Source organism: Halichoerus grypus, chromosome 9 (assembly GCF_964656455.1).
Source record: "Halichoerus grypus chromosome 9, mHalGry1.hap1.1, whole genome shotgun sequence".
NCBI lineage: Eukaryota > Metazoa > Chordata > Mammalia > Carnivora > Phocidae > Halichoerus > Halichoerus grypus.
In genome coordinates, this window is record NC_135720.1 from 113,258,382 (window position 1) to 113,280,232 (window position 21,851).

The 21,851-nt window shown below is 51.9% G+C and overlaps 1 protein-coding gene across 10 annotated transcripts in view; it reads left to right on the top strand.

Annotated features, from left to right (window-relative positions):
* Positions 1–4,343: 4,343 nt before the first annotated feature.
* Positions 4,344–21,851, top strand: part of TCP11 (t-complex 11) — a 64,180-nt gene continuing 46,672 nt past the window's right edge. For 2 of the 10 annotated variants that reach the window (XM_078055454.1, XM_078055450.1), the window contains exons 1-2: positions 4,768–5,175; positions 20,823–20,870. The gene's annotated coding sequence lies outside the window, so the exon portion shown is untranslated. Of the gene's footprint in view, positions 4,635–4,767; positions 5,176–20,822; positions 20,871–21,851 lie in introns of those variants that run through there. The other 8 variants (XM_078055453.1, XM_078055452.1, XM_036096285.2 and 5 more) reach the window with 6 other exon arrangements.

Genomic DNA, 21,851 nt, shown 5'->3' on the forward strand with positions numbered 1-21,851 from the left:
TTCATTTCCACTGGTTACCTTCAAAAAAAAAAAAAAAGGCGATTTCCTAGCTCCCCGTTGCCCCTTGAGTGGTGGCAATGGGCAAGCTCAGCAATGAATTCGGGGAGACTTGAAGCTGGAGTGTGCCCGGCATTCCACTACACCTTCCTTAGAAACCCACTGGGCACCACTGTGCTTTGCACTAGTCAGACCTCAGCTTCAGGAAATGAGCCCAGCCATTGCTGGGCATCGGACACCTGCGGGGCAGACCTGACTTGGAATATTCTCCAGGCTTCTGAGTCCCCCTCCTCCCCTGGGCTGCAGGAACATCAGCCAGAGCAGATATGAGAGATGAGAGCAGACAGAATGTGAAGTTCTCACCTCACATGCCGGGCAAGAATGTGAACCTGGGCTTTTGGGACCTTGGGCTTGATGGCTCTGTCACACACTCTGGAGCCCACTGACACTTCAAACATGAGCCTCCTGTCTTCTTACCTCCAGAGGAAGTGTTCCCGGATTTACCTTCAGTTGGAGGGGAGGAGGGAAGGAGCTGCAGGTTAATACCTGGATTTCTATGGTGCTTTTCTTCTCAAAGCTTCAAAAAACTCCCCTTACCCTGATCTCCTGTGGCTTCCCCCAGAAACAGGGCGAGAAGAGGAAGATTCTTTCATTTCCCAGTCCAGGTGAGGAAATGGGGGCCTGGAGAGGGTAAGCAAATGGCCTGTGGTCACAGAGCAAGACAAGGAGATGATTCTGGTGGGCAAAAGTCTCTGTCTCCAGACCCCATCTCCCCCACCCTGGGCCTAGACCCACCCTGCTGGGCTGGCTGGCCTCTCTGTGTGGGCAGCAACCTCTGTGCTGAGGTGTGGACCAGGCCCTGAGTCTCCACTCAGCTGTCCTGGGGGCCTGAGCAGAGAGGAGGAGGAGAAGGATCCGGGAGAGGCTAAGGTCAACCCCCCCTCCCACAGAGCAGTGACGACACGTTGGCTGTAAGCCCCAACTGGGAGGTCAGGCCACGGAGGCTGCCAGAACACCGGGGCTGAAGAGGGTCCAGATAATGCAACTGGGGTAGCCTCTGTGGGTGGAAATGACATTTCTTGGCTTTAAATAGCTCCATCTCCGGAGCCCCGGAGCCTCGGCGGGGCTATTAATTCCTAGACTCCCAGGGCTTCCCAGCCCCGTCATTCTGTTTGCACAAGCTGTGTAAGATCTCAGGCATTTTTCCTGCCACCCGTGTCCCCACCTCCCTTCAGTTTTCCTGTGTGATTTCAACAAGGGGTTAGTTTATTTCTAGTAGCAGGCCTGGGTTTCCAGCTGACCGCATACATATTTTGTCCTTCTTACAAGTGACATGGCTCTAGTCAACAGCAAACTCTTGAGGGTTTTCTTTGTAACCTGGTGTCTCCAGAAAGAAGGGTAATGTGTGTGCGCATGAATGACAAAAAGAGAGGCCATATCTATGCATGTACGTGTGTGTATATCAAGTTAATTAGTCCGTTAATCCCCCAGATTTTTTTTTCTTGATTGCTTACTAAATGTCTGGCACTGTGCTGGTCCTGAGCACACAGGGTAAACAAGAGTCCTAACTGATCAAACAACTGTATCACCCCCATGCCTGCCCCTCGTGGCGTCTCCCGGCCTAGTTGGGCATCCCAGCTGCTCGTCCCACATGTCTCTGAATCCTGCCTACCCTCACCAAGCGGAAAATGATGAAGAGGAAAAGACAGACGGGTACAGGAGGTGCTTAGTGCAGAAAACTGACAGGTCGTGGTGGCTGACTGGCTGGAGAAAGAGGATGAATCGATGACAACGCCAAGGTATTTGGCATCTGCTGACAGGGAACGTTGGAGAATGGCTAAGACAGATGCGTGGACTGGGGAGGGGCAGTAGGCCACTTGTTTCAGTTTGCTGATAACAAAGTCCACTCACAGCGGCTTAAACACACAGGGCTTTCTTCTCTCACAGCTCCAGGGAAGGTGGAGTAGCTCCACAGTCACTGGGATCCTCCTACCTTCCTGCTCTGTCAGCCTCAAATTCTCCTCATGGCCCAAAATGGCAACTGGAGTTCCACCCATTTCATCTGAATTCCAGGAAGAGAGAGGGAGAAAGGACAAAAGGACAAAAAGGGTATATGCACCCCTGCCCTTTTAAGGCACTCACCTGGAAGTCCTCTGTCAACCTCTGCTTGTGCCTTGTTGACCAAAACTTAGTCACATGGCTACACCAAGCTGCCAGGGAGGCCTGGAAATGTAGTTTTTTAGCTGGGTGTGTTGCCCAGGACTCTGTTACTACTGAAGAAGGGAAAGATTGACATCAGGAAGCAACTAGCACTTTTTGCTACGGCACTCAGTATGTGTTGACTTGCATTGAATCAGCAGGAAAGACAAGGAATTGTGTTTCAGGCCATGAAGGGTTTGCAGTGAGGATGAAACGTCCTATCTGAAACAGGAGTGGAACATATGTGACACAGGGGCTGAAAATCTAGATTCTCAGGTCAGCCACAGACAGGTTAGAATTAAAACTGTGGTCTGGTGAAAGCCCATGGCTTAGCCTGGGTCAAGTCTACAGCATGGGGGTGGGGGTGGGGGATGGGAGGAAGAGAGGGAAGAGCATCTTGCAAAAGCAAAAACTTACAGATCTTGGTTTGTCTGTCGTCACTCTGTGACATCATCGGGGCTCACTCAGCCTGCAGTCGGTCTGTAGGACACTGCAGTTCCTACCTGGGGACGGCTTTGGAGGGCACCTGGTAAGGACAGTATGCCCACTTCTCTCCTGTGCCCAGGCTGAGAAGTTTAAGGACGTCCATAGGAAAGATACCTCATCTGCTCCTCCCCACCCAGAGTGCCCTGCTCAGACCTGGCTGCCGTTTAGACCATTTAGACACCCTGGGAGTGGAAGCGTGGGGGGCTGCCCCATGGAGCAGAGGCAAGGGAGGGGCTTCTCCCCTTGTTATATAAAGCCTCAAGACCTTTCTCCCAGGGAAGATTTAGATCAGTGGTTCTCAACCACAGGCAGTTTTGTCCTTCTGGGGACATTTGGCCAGGTCTGGGAACATTTTTGATTGTTATGACTAGGGAAGTAGGGTGTGCTATTGACATTCAGTGGGTAGAAGCCAGAGATGTTGCTAAACATCCTACAAAGCGCAGGACAGCCTCCCACAACAAAGAGTTATCCTGCTCCAAATGTGAATAGGCCGAGGTTGCAAAACCCTGGTTTATGTGAGTCTGATCACTGGGCCCACAGGAAACTTAAAGAATTCATCTTACCCAGGGCCATACAGTGTCGACTGACATTCAGGCTAACCCTAGGCTTCTGACAGGCCTATCTGAACACCAGAGGAGGGGCATCTGGGTGGCTCGGTCCGTTAAGCCTCCGACTCTTGATCTCAGCTCAGGTCTTGATCTCACGGTCGTGAGTTCAAGCCCCCGTTGGGTTCCATGCTGGGTGCAGAGCCTACTTAAAAACAAACACCAGAGGAGAGTCTAAACCATGCTTATCATAATTGACCAGCACTTACTGACCATTAGCTATGCCCAGGTTCTTTACATAAATTACTGCCATGCTTCCAACAACCGTAAAGATGTAAGCAGCACTATCATCATTATCCCTGTTTCACAGATGAACAAACTGAGACTCAAAGAAGTTAGGTGATTACCCAATAGCACACATCTAGTAAGTGGCCCCAATGCCCACTCACTTTTCATTCCCCACATGCTTCTCCTGTTTGTTACAGTCCCATTACTACAAATATCTGCCTATGATCTCATCTTTTGAAAGCTCATAATTGGGTGTGACAAATGAGGGAGCACTCTACTAACTAGATCATTCCATTCACCCTAGTGCCTCCTTCTCTAGCGGTTCTGGGTGAACGGGAATTTCCACGCTTAAAGCATATAAAGATGTATCAGGAGGCTGCAGTTTTTCCTAAAAAGCAAAGCCAAGTAGCCCCAAAGCAGATGAAAATGCACTCAAGTTCATTAAGGGGTCAAGGAAGTACAAGTTAAAGTGACAAGGAGTTACCTCCGGGGGTCCCAGCTGTTAAAATCACTAAGCACCTGTGCCACCCGTTGCTGCTGGCTGTCCGGGAAAGGGCATCCTCACTCGGCGTTGGCGGGGAGGGGAGGGGAACGACCTTTGGCAAAAGCCATCTGCAGTATCTTCTAAAATGAAACCCAGGGCCACTTTACCCCAGCAATCCGACTCCTGGGCACACACAGATACGCACCAGGGTTTTATCACACCCTCGCTCATGGTAGTAAAAAACTGGGAATGCGAGTTTTATTGTATGTAAATAAATAAATAAATAATACCGCTATACAACCATAACAGCTCCTGTGATACAGAAAAATCTTTCTAGCAAGATGCCATGTATATGCATTTCTGTATATGTAAATGCAGAAAGAAATATTTGCATATGCTAATAAGAACATGGGGAAAAATACAAAAGAGTTCATTCTAGGTTCTTGATTTGGGTTTCCCGGGAGTGGATGATACTGAGGTGGGTCCCCAAGGAGGAGTCAAGAAGAAAGGAAAAGAAGAAGGAGAAGAAGAAGAAGGAGAAGGAGGAGAAGGAGGAGAAGGAGAAGAAGAAGAACGGAGTTGGTATTATGTGTGATACGAACGAATGTAGGCACTTTTGCGACCCTTACACACGTGTAGGTATCTGATTAATTGAAGTTCTACGCACTGTAGTTCTGCGACGGGCCCGAGCAGGGGAGGAGGCAGCGGGGCTCCCTCGGCCGGCCGGGCTCGCGGCTCGGGGTCCCCTGGGGCCGGCGGGCAGAGGCTGCGCGCTCCCGGGGCGGCGAGCGGCGGGCAGGCCCGGCGGGTCCCGGCGGGTCCCGGAGCCTGCGGGCGCGTTGCCCCTGCACCTCGTCGGGCGCGCGGAATCCCTCGCCTCGAGGGCAGCAGACGCCGGCCGCCCCGGAGACCGCGCGGGGATTTTCCATGGGGGGCGGAGGCTCCTGAAAGGCGCATTGTCGGCCCGGGTGGGGCGGGGAGCGAGAGGCCGGCGCGGCGCGGGGACAGCGGGGCCAGAGAGGCCTGGGGGGTGGGGGTGGAGGGGGGGAACCCTGGCCGGCCCCACCCCCACCCCCACCAAGGGCCGCGTCGCGGATGCCCCCCTCCCCGGCCCGCCGCTTCGCGGGATTTTGCTGCAGCTCGGCCAGAGGCCCGAAGCCCGTGTTCAGCGCGGAGGCGAGTATTACCTGCATGCGGAGGGGGCTGGGAACCCGCGCCCCGCGGGCCACCGGGTTTGTGCGCAGGCGGGCCTTATTTTAGAGCCCGAGCGTGGCTTGGGCAGGCCCCTGGGGGTTGTCCGCGTTTGGGGCTCCCTGTCCCTGCGGCCTAACTCGTTCAAGCGACCTTTGCATGGTGAATGACTAGAGCCTTTGGTAGGAGATGTCTGGGGATGTCCCGTCTGGTGTCCCCATCGTCTCTCCAGATCCCTGAGCAGCATTCCTGTACCATCAGAATCTCACTTCACCGGCTCTGCGGCTCCATCGTTCCTCTCCATCTGTGGCCTGCCCCCCTCTCCCTCCCCTCCAGCCAGACAGGGCCACCCCTGGGGACAGGGTCTGTTTCACTTCCCAGAACAGAACCACAGGCAGCCCCAACATACAGTAGGTGTCTTTTACCGATATTGACTCTGGCAGGGCGGAGAAAGAGGACACTTTGAGTCAAGTGGTTCTCTCCATGTCCCTTGAATAAAAATCTAATTAGGTCTTAGATATCTGTTGTTTGTGCCAAGAGAAGAACTTAGAAATGTAGCGGGAGCCTCGGGCCACTCGGGGGGTCTGGCGGCAGGAGGGCCGCGGTGTGACAAAACTTGTAGCTTAAAAAAAAAAACCCAAAAAACAAAACAACAGCACAAAGTTTAAGGGTTAAGTGGAGGTGGCCAAGAAGCTTCTCTTGTTCTCTTGCCCTGGGCTGTTTGCCAGGAAAGAGGGAGGAAAAAAAAAAAGAAAAAGAAAAACAAAGCAAGAAAAAAAGAAAGCCCAAGTAGGGGTTTAGCGGCTCCAGGGGAAGATTTTCTACCTGGAACTAAAGCAAGAACTGGGCTGCAAACCAAATCTTCTAACTTCTTCTGTGACCAGAAGAGTTGCAAGAGAGAAATGTGTGCGTAGGTGTGTGTGTTGTGTGTATAAAAACCTTGGGCTTGGGGTCAGAGTTCTGATTTCAGGATTTGAGTGATGGTCTCAGACACTTCCATCAGCCCCTTGACACTGGGAAAGATCCCTGACTTCTCCAAACCTCCGTTTCCTTACCTGTAGCCTGGGGATAAGCATCTCACTGCATTCCCCTGACAGTCTAGTACTGGCTGTGTGAGGACCCATCTCAGTTCCCTGCTCGCCAGGTCCTCTGGAAGAGGCATGCCAATGTTCACTGCAGCATTATTCGCAACATCCTAAAGGTGGAAACCACCCACGTGTCCATGGGTAGATGAATGGATAGACAAAATGTGCTGTACCCATACAATGGACTCTGGTTTGGCCATTCAGAAGGAGGGAAGTTCAGATCCATGCTACAGCATGGATGAATCTTGAAAACATGATGCTCCGTGAAAGGAGCCAGTCACAAAGGGACCAATGTTATGTGATTCCACTTCTGTGTGTTGCCAAGAAAAAGGCAAATTCATAGACTCAGAAACTAGAATAGAGGTGACCAGGGCCTGAGGGGAGGGGAAATGAAGGGTTTACTGCTTAACGGATACAGATTTTCTGTTTGGGATGATGAAAACATTTTGGAAATAGATAGTGGTGATGCTTGCACAACGCTGTGACTGGAATTAATGCCACTGAATTATACACTTAAAAATGATTAAGATGACAAATTTTATATTATACATATTTTCCTACAATAAAACATTTAAAAAAAAGGAAGGCCATGGGACCCGATTGTGAAAAGAAAGCCATTTTTTAAAAAGATTTTATTTATTTGACAGAGAGAGACACAGTGAGAGAGGGAACACAAGCAGGGGGAGTGGGAGAGGGAGAAACAGGCCTCCTGCGGAGCAGGGAGCCCGATGCGGGGCTCGATCCCAGGACCCTGGGACCATGACCTGAGCCGAAAGCAGAGGGTTAACGACTGAGCCACCCAGGCGCCCCAGAAAGCCCTGTTTTTAGTAGCCGCGCTTTTGTGATAGCTCCCAACTGGAAACAGCCCCAAAGTCCATCCACAGTGGAGTGGACAGAGTGTTGTCTGTTCCCACAACGAGATGCCATACAGCTGTGAGAATAAGTGACAAGCACACACAGCGTATCTCACCCCTGCGATGGTGAGTGAAACAGGCCAGACGCAAATGAGAACATCCTGGAGGATTCCATTTCTATGGAGTTCAAAAACAGGCAAAACGATGTATGGTGCAGGGGGTCAGGATAGGGTTACTCCTTGGGGAGGGATTATTAGAAAGGGGCTTGAGGGGGCCGACAATTTGCTGCTTCCTGATCTCAATGATGCTGTTATCTGGGTGTGTTCACTTGGGGAAGTTTCTCCAAGCTGCTTTATACTTACCATGCGTGTTCTTTTCTGCATTGACGTTTACTTCGACAACACTTCTTTTTTCAAGTTCTGGTTCACGTCTTGGGTGGAGGGAATGGTGAGCTAGAGAGCAGAACTACGGAAGCTTGATTTACACACTTCATCTGTGCCAAACCAGAGGGACTATGCAACTAGATTTATAATTCTCTATGCTGCTTGTGATTTATCCCACGCCCCCCTGCCTCGTCCCCTGGCCTCCACGGGCTGTTCCCAATTAGTTTTTGAACTCTGAACGGCCGACTTTCCATAGCTAGCACTGCCAGGGACCTGGAGGGGAATGGGCTGCACCCCAGCACCAAGAAGAGGCCCCAATCAGCAAGCTCACAGCTTCTGGAGCAAAAGCCACCCTACCCCGGGCTCATGCGTGCACGGTAGGCCTTCAGCAAATATTTGCGTGCGGACCGTGGCATCAGCGTTCTTCAAGTGCACCCCTAGTATCCCACCACCCCCGTTAGGGAAGGAGCTGTTTGCAAGGACGTAGGGCCTGGGGGCCTAGAGAAGAGGTCGCCCCTTTCCCCAGCATCAGGAGCCCACCTCCAGCTGCCCTATTGGGCACTGTGGGGAGAGCTGATCTAAAACATTTGACTTGGCTCGGGCTGACCCAAGGTGACTCCTGACACCAAACAACCCCGCAGTTGGGGTTAGGACTTATATTTTTGCTTGGTGACAAACTGCTAAATAATAGATCTGGCTGGGGTTTCGGTTTCTCCCCCACGGGCTTGACCAATGTGTTGGCCTTACTGACTCAATCAGCAAGTTATTTTGGCCCCGTGGGGATCCAGACCTTGGTTTCTGCCCCCAGAGGCCTTCCCTTCTCTCCTGGGTGTTTGGGCCTCCCCCAGGTGTCCTGTTTGTTTGCCTCCTTGTCTGAGGCCCTGAGGGCTGAAGAAGGCAGCGTGGGGCCTTTGCCAGACTCCCGGCTTTACACGTCCTGGGGCACAAGGCCCTGGGGGAACCGAGTCCTGCTTGCAGCATGTTCCCCAAGTGCACCTGAGTCCCCGCAGCATCTCTATCCCCTTTCTGTTTGTCCCAGCCATGCTGTCCTCCCTCTCCCTCCAGGCCCCTCCACCTTCCTCCCTGCAGCAAATAGCTGGCCATTCTTGGGTTTAATGACAGCAGTAGCAGAAACATCACTCCTTCCATGGGAATAGTGTTTTATGGTCTCCGAAGCCCGTTCACAGTGTCACGTCACCTGACCCTCCCCCCCCCCCCCCCCCCCCCGTTCGGGGCTGAGGCCCTCAGAGGCTCTTGGACTTACTCAGTGGCAGGGACTCAATCAAGGTCAGAACCTGTCTTTTGATTTCTGGTCCTTTCTTGAGTTCTCTGACCCAAGATGCCCTCTTGTCTTTGGAGACTGGGGCAGAGGCTGCTAGTTACCACCCCAAACCCATTCCCCTTCCTTGCTCAGCGACAGAACCTCAATTTTAGCATCACTGTGCCCAGGCAAAAGGAAAATACGGCCAGTGATCTGTAAGCAGAAACTTCAGGAAAACTCCTTAAAAGGGAATGAATGGGTTGGGGGCATGGATCCTTTTTACCTTTCCTCACTGCCTGGAGTTCAACCGTGAGGTGACTTGGAGGAAAAAGCCATGTTCTAGGATAGTAGAGCAGAAATACAGAAGAAGCCTGTGTCTGGGATGACCAGAGAGCCACCAGACCAGCTCAGGTTTCCTACCTCCAGTCCGACTCTTGATTTCAGCTCAGGTGATGACCTCAGGGTTGAGAGATCAAGTCCTGCTTTGGGCCCCTCACCAGCAAGGAGTCTGCTTGGGGTTCCCTCTCTCTTTCTTCTTCTGCTCCTCCCCTCATGTGCACACACACACTCTCTCTCTCTCAAAGAAATAAATAAATATTTAAAAAATAAATAGACATTCTAATGTTACTTCCCACACAGCTCATGGGCCATAAGCACCCACATTGGAAATCACTGGTGTAGCATAAAGGGCCCAGTTTTTGCAGCCAGAAGGACCTGAGTTCAAATCCTGTCTCTGCTACTTATTAGCCGCAACCTTGGTCAAACTCCTTAGTCTTGTTAAGCCTTGCTTTCCTCATCTGCAGAATGGGGGTAGGAATAGAACCCGCTTGATAGGGTTTTGTAAATTTCCTAGCATGGTGCTGGGGCACCGTGTAAGAAGCAATCCATATTAGAAAATGTCTTCCTTCAATAACAGCTTCCTATTTCCAGGGCAGGGATGGTGGTAGGGTGAGTTGAAGTCTTTCTTTTTTTTTTTTTAATTCCAGTATAGTTAACATATGGTGTTATGTTAGTTTCAGGTATACAATATATTGATTCAACAGTTCTATACATCACTCAGTGCGCATCATGACAAGTGCACTCTTAATCCCCTTCATCTGTTTCATCCATCACCACCACCTGCCTCCCCTCTGGTCACCATCAGTTTCTTCTCTATAGTTTCTTCTCTAAGAGTCTGTTTCTTGGTTTGTCTCTCTCTCTCTCTCTTTTTTTCCATTTGTTCCTTTGTTTTGTTTCTTAAATGAGTGAAATCATATGGTATTTGTCTTCCTCTGACTGGCTTATTTCACTTAGCGTGATACTCTCTAGCTCCATCCATGTCATTGCAAATGGCAAGATTTCGTTCTTTTTTATTGCTGAATAATAGTCCATTGTATATATACGTGCCACATCTTTTTTCTCTATCCATCTATTGATGGACACTCGGGCTGCATCCATATCTTGGCTATTGTAAATAATGCTGCAATAAACAGGGGTGCAGATATCCTTTCGAATTAGTGTTTTCATTTTCTTTGGGTAAATACCCAGTAGTGCCATTAATCGGTCCTAGGGTAGTTCTATTTTTAATTTTTTGAGGAACCACCATACTGGCTTCCACAGTGGCTGCCCCAGTTTGCATTCCGAGTCTTGGAAGTATTGAAAACAATGGTAGGTCCCCAAAGAACCTTTTAATGACACCCATTATTTTAGTATCCAGGTGTTTTTCATTTCTCTGGCAACAGAAACCATGTTCTGAAGATTCCTACCGGGGCTACAGCATGGGACTAGGAGTCCTGCCAATATTTTCCCAGCTTTGCACTACCTACTGTAAGCTTCTGATCGCATCATGCCCCTCTCTTGGCCCGTTTCCTCAGCTGGAACATGGGACGGTTCAGCTAGAAGCTGTCTCCTCTCCTTCAGTTTAGGGCATCGCCATTGTCAGCTCCAACTCGTGTGACCTTTCCCCACTCCCACCCCCTCCCCTATGTCCTCTGGACTTGATTTCTGAGGTCCTGTCCCTAGTGGCTTGTCATCCCTTTCCCTGACCTGTTCACCCATCAGTTCCTGCCTTCTTGTGACTCTGCCCTTTTCCAAGTGCTCTCCATCCCAGCAACATAGGAGATTCCATCATCTCTCTGAGGAGGGGGCAGCACAAAGGTCTGTCTCATCTCTGCAACAGACTAGACTTAGTTTCAGATCTTTGCCCCCAAACAGGTTCAGAGCACTCTCAGTGTGCCACGTGTTTTAACTCACATAACACCAGGAGGTAGATACTAGCATTATTATAGTTGTCTCATTATTCCTACTTTTAAAATAAGGAGAATGAGGCACAGAGAGGTTAAGTCACTCGCCCAAGGTCACAGAGCCACTAAGGGGCAGGGATGCATGTTTGCCCAGGCAGTCTGGCTGGAGAGCCCATGCTCTTCACCCACTGCATTAGATGATACCAGATTTCTTTTTTTTTAAGATTTTATTTATTTATTTGACAAAGAGACACAGGGAGAGAGGGAACGCAAACAGGGGGAGTGGGAGAGGGAGAAGCAGGCTTCCCGTGGAGCCGGGAGCCTGATGAGGGGCTCGATCCCAGGACGCTGGGATCATGACCTGAGCCGAAGGCAGATGCTTAATGACTGAGCCACCTGGGCATCCTGATGATATCTGATTTCTTTTCTTCTTTTTTTTTTTTTAAGATTTTATTTATTTATTTGACGGAGAGAGACACAGCGAGAGAGGGAATACAAGCAGGGGGAATAGGAGAGGGAGAAGCAGGCTTCCCGCGGAGCAGGGAGCCCAATGCGGGGCTCGATCCCAGGACTCTGGGATCATGACCTGAGCCAAAGGCAGACGTTTAATGACTGAGCCACCCAGGCGCCCCTGATATCTGATTTCTTTTTTTTTTTTTTTTGAAGATTTTTTATTTATTCATTTGAGACACAGAGATACAGAGAGAGAGAGCATGAGCAGGGGGAGAGCAGAGAGATAAGGAGAAGCAGGCTCCCTGCTGAGCCAGGAGCCCGATGTGGGGCTCGATCCCAGGACCCTGGGATCATGACCTGAGCCGAAGGCAGACACTTAACCATCTGAGCCACCCAGGGGCCCCTGATATCTGATTTCTTAACTTGGTCTCTTTTCATGCAACCTTGGGCAAATTATTGAACCTTGTCATTTTTGTAAATGCTGAACCATTTGAGAATATGTTGCAGACATCATGATACTTCACTCTAAACATTTCTGCCATGTCTACTGAGAACGGGTAGAGACAAAGAACCCCAGCACCGTCATCAACTCAAGACAATGTCAACTCAATTTGACATTGATACAATACTAGCATCTACTACAATGCTTATCTTCACCTGTCCCTGTCTCAATAATGTCCTTTGTAACTGTTTTTTCCCCCAATATTGAGTCCGATCAAGGACCACACACTGCATTTAGTTACCATGTTTTAAAGCCATTTTTTATTGAGATATAATTCACAGACCATAAAATTCACCCTTTTAAGTGTACACTTCAGTGGTTTTTTACTATGTGCACAAAGTTGTGCAACTATCACCACTATCTAATTCCAGAACTTTCCATCACCCCAAAAGGAGCCCTGGACCTATTAGCAGTCGCTCATACCCTATCTCCCCAGTCCATTGCAACTGCTAATCTATTTTCTGTCTCCATGGACTTGCCTATTCTGGACGTTTCACAAAAACTGAACCCTACAGCAGTAGGTGGCCTTTTGTGGCTGGCTTCTTTCACTGAGCATCACGTTTTCAAGATTCATCCATGTCGTAGCACGTGTCGGTTCTTCATTCCTTTGTGTGGCTTCGTATCTCACGACAGGGATATGCCACGTCCTGTTTATCTGTTCATCTGTTGATGGACACTGGTGTTGTGTCCACTTCTTGGCTATTATGAATAATACCACTATGACATCAACATTTTGGGCGCAGGCTGTTCTCTTGCAGAATGTCCCTCCATTTGGATTGTCTGAATGTTTTCCCGGTGATAAGTTTCAGGTTCGCTGCATCAACTTTCATAGCCTAACAAATGGCTTTCTCCTTCGGCTAAGCCCAGCCGTGAGCCGGCATCTCTACCCCGCTCTGTTGCTGGCAGGTGCTACAGCCTGGTGGGCACGGAGCTCCTGGCGGCCCCAACAAAGCCGTGCTGTGCTCCTTCCCACTGCCCGCAGTCCCTGCCTCTGGCCTCCCTGCCCCGTGGACATAGAACCTCAGAGCTATTTCAGGCCCTTCGTGGTGGACCTGGCCTGGGAAACTCTGAGGTCCTGGCTGCTGGACACAGCTGCCTTCCTTAGAGGCCTGAAGGTCATCCCTGGGCTTGGCTCCTTCGGTCTGGTGGCCCAGCCCCTTGCTTCTGGTTCCCACCAACCCCCAGCAGGACCCCCCGCCCCAGGGCAACCAGAGCTAGGGAACAGAAGACGCATCCCTGGGATGGGCTTCCTGTTGACAAATGCTGGCTTGTGGCATCGGGTGTGGTTAAGGCTCGAAAGAGCATCTATCTAAAAATGGGGCCTTTCTGCTCAATGGATTTGGAGCACATGTATCCTTGAGTCATTGCTGCTTCCTTCGGGCCTGCCGGCAAAAACAACCTTTCTTCCCCTGCTGGTTTCCTCTGCACAGCCCCCAGGAGTCCCACAGCTATGAAAACCTGGAGTCTCTTCCCTGCTGGACCTCTTCCCCAGATCAACAGCTCAGCTTTCCTGGCAAAATCTGCAGGGTGGCTGGGGCTGTGGCCCCCATCGCTGTTTGTTTATTCGTTAAAGCCACGCGAGGCAGGGCTTTTGAGTCACTTGCTGACTCGCTGTGTGGCTTTGAACAAGCCACTTGACCACTCTGGCCTCCTGTTTTCCCCAGCTAGAAACTAGAGAGTGGATGACGCCATTCTTTGCAACGTTTATCCCCAGACTGAGGTTTGTTTGTGGGTGAGACGGCGGAGCAAGTGACGGAGATGGGGTGGCTCTCCTCCTTGGAAGTGCAGCCCCTTGACAATAGGTCAGATCCCTATTTGGCCGTCGTGCGGCTAGAGGTGGTGTGGAAAGAGCGTGAGCTATAGGGCCAGACATTCCCAAGGTCAAAGCTTGTCCTTCTGCATTTTACTAGCTTGTGGCCTCAGGCAAATTAATCTCTGGAGAGATTAAAGGAGGTAGCATCTGTGGAGTGTGAAGGACAGTTTCTGGAATATTGTAAATGCCCAATAAACCCCTGATTGAGAGAGAGTACAGTCAAATAGGGTAAGTGGGATAGTTCCTTAGAATATACCCAAATCTGTACTCCTCTCGGCCACTTTCTCATGCTGTGATTTAAGGCAGGTGACTCGGTGCTGTCATGTGAATGACCCGGAAGGTTCTACTGTGCCGTCTTTCCTGGAAATGAAAGCCCCTCATTTCTCACCCTCCTTTGAGCTCAGCTCAGTTTTCGCATCCTTGGAAAACAGAACCAATCCAAAATAGGTTTCACAAGGTCCCAGGTTATGTCGTGGAAAACCGTCAGGAGGGGGAAATGCCGCAGGGTGAGGCGGCGAACCTCACCTGTGGGGCCCCGTCTCCCTGGGAGGCTTGTGGGTTCCGGCCTCCCTGGTGGCACGGTTCTGGGTGGGCCACCCAGGGGCTGAGATTTCAGGACTGCCCAGCCACAAATCCTCCCTGTCTTGTGGGCTCATTCTTGATAGTCCTCGAAGCCCATTGACTTAACGCTTTGATCCCTGCTGGAGAGAGATACCCTGGGAAAAGGTATCAGTTAATCCTCCTCAAACATGTGACCCTCGGTGTCTGTAACCATAGCAACGTTGCTGCTTGCCCCCCATGTTGCTGCTCCCCACCTTCATTTCATAATAGGACCCCCAAGCACTGGCTGCCCAATCCAGGGAGGGTTTCTTGACCTCAGCGCTATTACCCGTATTAGGCTGGGGAATTCTTTCGTGTTGGGGGCTGTCCTGTGCTTGGTAAGACATTTGGCAGCGCCCCTGGCCTTTCCCCACCACCACCCACCCAGAAGTGACCAAAAATGTCTCCGGACCTTGCCAGGTGTCGCCCAGGGGTGGGGGCAAAATCTGGTCAGGTTGAGAACAGCTGAGTGAGAGACCGTATCTCCTGGCCTCCCTTGCAGCTAGGTGAGACCACAGAATGAAGGCCGGCCCGTGGCACATGGCCTGAATACTCAGAAGGGTCAACATGAGCAGCCTTTTATTTATTTAATTATTTGAGGAACTCTACTGGCGAGAGACTCTGATCTCTTGTGTTTCCAGAAACAGAGATCAGAGCTCAGGGAGGGCCAGGAACTTGTCCACATCTCACAGCCAGCAAAACATAGAGCCAGGTTTTGGTCCTAGGCTTGAAAGACCCTACTGCTCCTTTGATGGAGGGACGGTGCAGACATGAGGCGCCACTGAGGATGTCACTGCCCTCAGGATAACCTGTCACGTGGAGCCCTGCTCCTGTCTCCACCCCAACACTGTCTTTGCCCCACATCCAGCCCTGCTCATCTCTCAGTGGTCCCCAGGCTTCTCTGCGCCTTCCTGCCTCTGCGCCTTTGCTCAGCCAGCCCCGTTGGGGTGGGATGCCTTTAACACCCTTCCATGTCCCTACCCTCTACATTTGCTGGCTCAGAGCCCATCTCCTACTCCGGGAAGCCTTCCCTAACTCTACCCTTTTTAGCCAGAGCATGTCCCTCTCCCCTGTGCTCTCTCCGCGTCTGTACCACTCTGGGAGGGCACCCCCCGCACTGTGTGACATGTAGTGCCTACGGGAGGGATCTCTTCGGGGGTGGGACTCTGTCTTTGTCTCTGTCTCTTCGCTGATCAATGTGATGTTAAAACACGGTACTTACTCTAGGATGGAGTGGGGGCAGAGAGAGAGGGATGCTGGGATGCTGCCAAGTGGGAGAACCAGCTCACCATTCATTCATCCCTTTGTGTGACCACAGTGAAGATCAGTTGCTAGTCACTGTGAGGAGTTTCACAGGGAGGAAATGTCCTGGGTTTGGTCCTCACAGAGCTAAGACTCTCCGAAGAGGCTAAGAAGAAGTCAGATCTAGAACATACAGAACGGTAAACTGTGGACACTCTGGAGAACGGTTCCCTGAGGCCCCAGCAGGCTCTGGCTCTCTCCATCCCATCAGTCCCTACGAATGCCAACTACTTCTCACAGCAGCCTGAGCAAGACATCACTAGGAACATCAATCTGCTGCCAGAAAGCCACACACTAAGATTCCGAGGCTGAAAAGAAAGACCAGGTCCCCCTGCCTCCTTGCCCCAACTCACTCAGATGGTGGGAATTACCCCTATATCTTGTTCTGGGGGGATCTGCAGGCATTCGGGGCTGGGGGAGCCCTTTCCCAGCCCCCACTCCTGAGAAGCATCCCCAGAGGCCAGGAAGGGGGTTACATCTAGAACAGGAGAATTCCCTCCCTCAGGTGCTCTGGAAGCTCAGAGGGGCGCGCAGAGAGCCAGAGGACAGGCTGACCCCTCCGCACACTGCAGCCGGACCTCTCACCCGCTGTGGGGGGCCCCCTGTCAGTCCAGAGATCCCGTGGCGTGTTCCTGGGGCCCTCTGACTGGTGGGTTTGGAAGTCTGGGCGAGGAGCCCAGCTACAAGTCCATCCTTGGCCAGAATAGCCTTCCTTTCTCCCCAGATGGGGGAAGGCGGGGACGTGGCCTGGCTGGCTAAATCAGCCCTGAGGGTGGAGGAGAACGACGGATGTCCTGGGAACGGTGACAGCATCGGTGATGACAGCGGCCAGCCCTGGAGTACCTGTCAGGCACTATTCTAAGCCCATATTTAATCCTCACAACCGCCAGGAGATGGAGTCTGGCCTGGCCCTATTCATCATCCAAGTCACCTCGGAGCCCTTTGCGGCGGAAGCGCCCGCCCGCGCTGTGAGGCCTTGGAGAGGCCGGCGACACACCAGCCCGGCCGCGCTCCTGCTGGCCCCCGGGGGACCAGCAGCGCTGTGTTCGAGAAGGCTGCGGGTGTTCGTCAGACCTGTGCGGCTCTCCCTGCCTCCTCCAGCAGGCCTGGCCTGTGTGCAGGCGCCGGGGGCCCGCCAGCGCTTTCCAGGGAAAGACACCGAATCTTCCATCGTCACTGTGTCCTCGGTGTCCTCGGGGTCCTCTCTCCTTTTTCTCGCTGAGCACACATCATTTTGTACTGCCTGAGGAGGGCCTGGTCAGTGTGGACAAGGGCTCCCAGCACGGGGTCTGCCCCTCGCCAGCTGTGTGACCTCAGGCAAGTCGCTGCCCCTCTCTGGGTCTCCATTTCCTCATCTGTAAACCAAGGGGGCCGGAGGGAGTTATCCCTTTGAGCCGTAAGTTTCCTACTGTCCGGTGATCAAAGGCCAGCGGAAGGGCCAGAGGCCCCAGCCAGGAAAGCTCAGCCCCAGCTGGGCTTCCCATGTTAATGGCTTTGCAGAGGGGAGGCCCCCTGGCCGAGGAGGCCGCTTTATCGGGACCTGTTCCGGCTCACTAAGATCACACTTCACTCCGCTGAACTTCAAAAGGGCCACAAGGGCTCCTCTGCAGACAATTGTGGGCCGAAGGTCCACACGGCCGGTTGGGCTTAAAGGGGTCACGTCATTGGGCAGCCGGGCAGGCTTTTAGGGACCCACAGGGGGAGAAGGCCAGCGGAGGCCGGCTGCAGCCTCACGGGCTTGAGCCTTTGTGGTTTTCACGTGGTTCTCGTCTCCCCCACTCTGCACATCTCAGATCCTGAAGGATGGTCCCGATGGGCCACAAGACATACAGACAGCCTCTAGGAGGATGAAGTCCAAGCTGCGATGCTGCCGGCCTCCCTGGGAGGGAGAGAACAAAGCACGTCTGTGAGAGTCGCCGCTCGTGGGGGGACCGTATTAGCAGCTCTGTGTGGGGCAAAGGGACAGGGGTTGTGGCTGGTGAGAAAAGTTGCCTGTGTGATGTGGCTTCCCGAGAAACAAAAGCTTCGGTGCTGCATTTAGAGAAATATAGTCTGAAGTTGAAGAAAAGTGAGAATATTAATGTCACCGTTTGTAAATGCTTACTGTACCAGACACTGGACCTAGCTGGTTGTTATGTGGGTAACGTCATCATATCCTGATAATCTCCATCGAAGAAAACACTCTCATGCTCTCCCCATATTTCCCATGAGCCAGCTGAAGTTCAGAGAGGCTCAGTGACTTGTCCCAAGCCACACAGCAAAGGGCAGAGATGAGCTTCAACTTCGGGTCTCGGCACCTCTCCTACCACTGAAACAGCACGTGAAGGATAATTGAAAGAGCAGTGGTTTTCAGGGTGTGTAGGAGAAGCGGGGTCACGTTTGCCCTGCACTGGGTCTTTGGGGGGGAAACCAAGGCTAAAGAGTGAAAGGAAACCAGTGTCCACTCAGTACAAGGAAGACATTTCTAGTAGCTGGTTGTCTGAAGGCCCCCTCAGGAGTGGTGATTTCTTTGACCTTGGGGGTGTTTGTGTATAACCACCTGGCTGGGGGGCAGGCAAGTGGATTCAGTGGGTGGTTGAGCAAATGACCCTGCCGCTAACCCTGAGATTGGGATTCAAGGTCTGGGGCATTGGGTCAGGCAGACACGTCTTGGTCTCAGGCATCTAACAAGCTTCATCACACAGACGGCTTCTCCGGGGGTGACTAGAGGTATCTCACACACTGGACAGCCCGAGGCCACCCTGAGGACCAACTGAGCTTGAAAGAACCCTGGCCTCGGGGTCAGGAGACCTGGTCTTCTGGCTTCAGCTTTTGGCTCTATGCCTTTGGGCCAGTCACTTGACTTCTTGGGACCTCAGTTTCTTCACTGGTAAAAATGAGCTTGGATTGGATCATTTCTGCGGTCCTGACACACAGCTGTTTCACAGGAATTTGGGATGACCGGCAAGCCCGTGTGTTTCCGAAGCCATGGAAAGAAGCCTGAGGGCAGGCCCCAGGGCAGCCTTCTGAGGGAAAGAGGGCCTCTCAGTGGGGTGAGCTAACGTGGTCCTGGCTTGGAGGCTAGGGCCCAGAAGCTGGGCTGGTGGTCCAAATGGGGAAGCCAGTTCTTGCATTTTTATCGTGGAGGAACTGGAAGGAACACACTCAGCAAACAAAACAAACACACCAGAGTGGGTTGTTGGTGAGGGTGTGTGTTTCATCTGCTGAGCCTGACGCCACTGGGGTGCTTCTTCCTGCACAGAGACACATGAGACAGGTTCCAGGAGGCTCTAGGTTGGGGGTCAGGGAGAACAGGCATGCAGCTCCCAAAGGGCTTCTCCCGAGCTCTGCAGTTAACACCCCTGACGGTCTTTGTTATTGTGAATGAGGAGGAACTCCCACACGGTCTGCTTTTTGAACGAAACGAAACGCAGGTTCGAATCCCAACTCTGCCACTCACCGGCTGGGCGAATTTGGGCAATTCGCTTAACCTAGGATGTCTATATATAATTTATCATCCAAACGGGGGCACTTTTGAGAACGGAGGGGAAAGCGATCATTAATTATGCTGGGACAACAGCATGCGCTGAGACTATTTGGGGCAAACTGGGACATCGGTCACTCTGCTTACCCTATTTCTGCATTGAGAAAAGGGACATTGAGGCATTAATATGCACATATTTCATACGGCTTCGTGCTGAAGATGCAGCGAATGGCCCAGCATTTAGTGGGTGCTAACGGAGGAGGCTCCACGTTGCCCTTCTCAGAAACACAGAGAAAGGGGGCCAACAGGGGTCCCAGAGAAGCTGTGCTCAGACCTGCTTCAAATCCCTGTGTTCTTCCCTGGAGGGCCTGTGCTCAAAGCCAGCTAGGATTTGGGCCTCCCTTTGGGATCTGTTTGCCTTTTCATAAACACAGACACAGGGTTTTTCTTGGCTAGGCCCCTCTGCTCACAGCTCAGGGATTGTACCTTGAAGCATTCACTCCCGAGTGATTTGAATCAGGATCTACCAGGAAGTTTGTTTTCCAAGGCCTTAGTCAACATGTGGGTGTGGAAACACCAACCAATTTCAATGTAGAGTCAACTCTTTTTTAAATAGGGACTTTCACATTAGACTTTTCAAAATAGCATCATATTTAAACAAAATTCCATTTCCACCTTTCCATCACCACCAGCAGTTGCCGAAGATATCTCTGTTCCAGCCAGCGGCTTCCCAGCCTTTACTCTGTCAGGACCTGGCCTGTGACGTCACAGGCTGGGGGTGTGAGGTCATGCCTCCACGGGCTTCCGTTTCCCCTCTGGCTCCTGACACGGAGTCAAAGCACAGCACGGGCCACTCTGCTTCACTCTGCCCCCTGGGCTTGTTGATTGCCCGAAACAGCAGCTGTACAACCCCCACCTCCCAGGATCTCCCCCTCTTTAGCCCTGGCACAATTCCAGGGGTTCCTATGCATATTTCAGCGCTAATACCTCATAACTCTGATGGCCTTTGAGGTACCAGGATCTGGCGTGAATACTTTTTTTTTTGAAGATTTTATTTATTTATTTGACAGAGAGAGCGAGCACAGGCAGGGGGAGCGGGAACGGGAGAAGCAGACTCCCCTCTGAGCAGGGAGCTGATGCGGATGCAGGGCTCCATCCCAGGACCCTGGGATCGTGACCTGAGCCGAAGGCAGATGCTCAACCGACAGCCATGCAGGCGCCCCTGGCGTGAATACTTCTGATGAAGTATCCTGGGTCCCAGATGTGATCACTCTGAGCGGGCCCAGACTTACACTTGACCAAAGCCTGCAGGTCGGCTGGATGCACACAGCTGGCATCCTCCCATAGCTCGCAGAGCCCCTGGCAGTTGCCCTGGTCCCTTGCCTCCTGGCTCACACCTTCCCAGGGCCTGTCCTGGATCATGCGCTGCCCAGCCCCGACCCGGGGTATCTCTCTGCTGGCTGGGAAAAATCAGGCCAAGTCTGAGAAGCCCCCAGACAACCTGCTTGCTGTGCACGGGGGATGTGCGTGTCGTTCTAAGTATAACACACAGTATTGCCCTTCATGATCAATGGTCTAGCTTGTGCTCGAGAACTTGGGCCTCAAGGAGGGAGGGGGAGGGATACAAAGAAAAGAACTTGAACTTTGCGTAAGCCACCAAGTAACCCCTCATGCCTCCGTTCTGTCACTTGCAGAATGGGGTTGATAACAACAGTCCTTCCTTGGACCGGTGTGAGAGTTCGGTGAGTTTGTGAGTATAAAGTGCCTAGAGCCTCTCTGACATTTAGCAAGCGTGCAGTTGCTCCTGGCCATGTCTATGAGAAATCCTTCTTGTAACCCTAGGAGATGGGGACCCTGACTATCCCCATCAACAAACAAGGAACTGAGATCTGGAAAGGCCAAGGGGCCAAGTGACTTGCCCAGGCCACGAGCTAGAATGATGGGCAGGAAGCATGCTTCGGGGAGTCTGACGCCCTGCCCTCTGTGATATGAGGGTCGGGGTTAAATCCCAATTTGGTTCCTTCACGTATATTTATAGAGACCAATATGTCAGGAGCCAGGGAGCCAGCGGGGAGCGCCACCCAGTTTTCCTGCTGCCCATGCAGGCAGGCTCTGGACTAGGCACAGTTAATCTCCAGCCATCCCCACTGGCTTCACCTGGCTCATTAAAACCAGACACGGTATGAGTTTACTTAGCATCTGCAGAGAGCCTCTTTCATCTTCAAACACTTCCCGAAGCACCAACCAATTAATCCTTATAACACCCTCATCTCGTAGACAAATATTTATCCTCATTTCATACCTAGGTAAAGTAAGGCGCAGGCAGGAGGAGGAAGAGAGGGAGGCAGAACTCAGCGGAGATTCAGAGCTGCAGGCCCCTCTGGCCACCCGGTCCATCTGGAGGCTGCAGGGGAATTCTTCCCGTAATAACCCCCCCCCCCGCCCCTTTTATATAAATGGAAGCAGAACCTTTTGCAAGTTCAGAAGAATTAGATTTCTTTAATAGTAACCTGCAGGAAATACATTAAAAACACATTCTATCAGTTACAAATCTTAATGTCACCAGCCAAGGATGAGGGAATTAATGCTGGGCCCAAAAATACATATAGTCAGCAACTCTGGGGCAAGGGCAGAGACGATTTATAGAGTGCGAGGTCTGGAAGTCTGGAGCAGGCAGGCTGAGCTCAGCGGTGAAATTGAAACAGGGCTGTTTTCAGATGGGG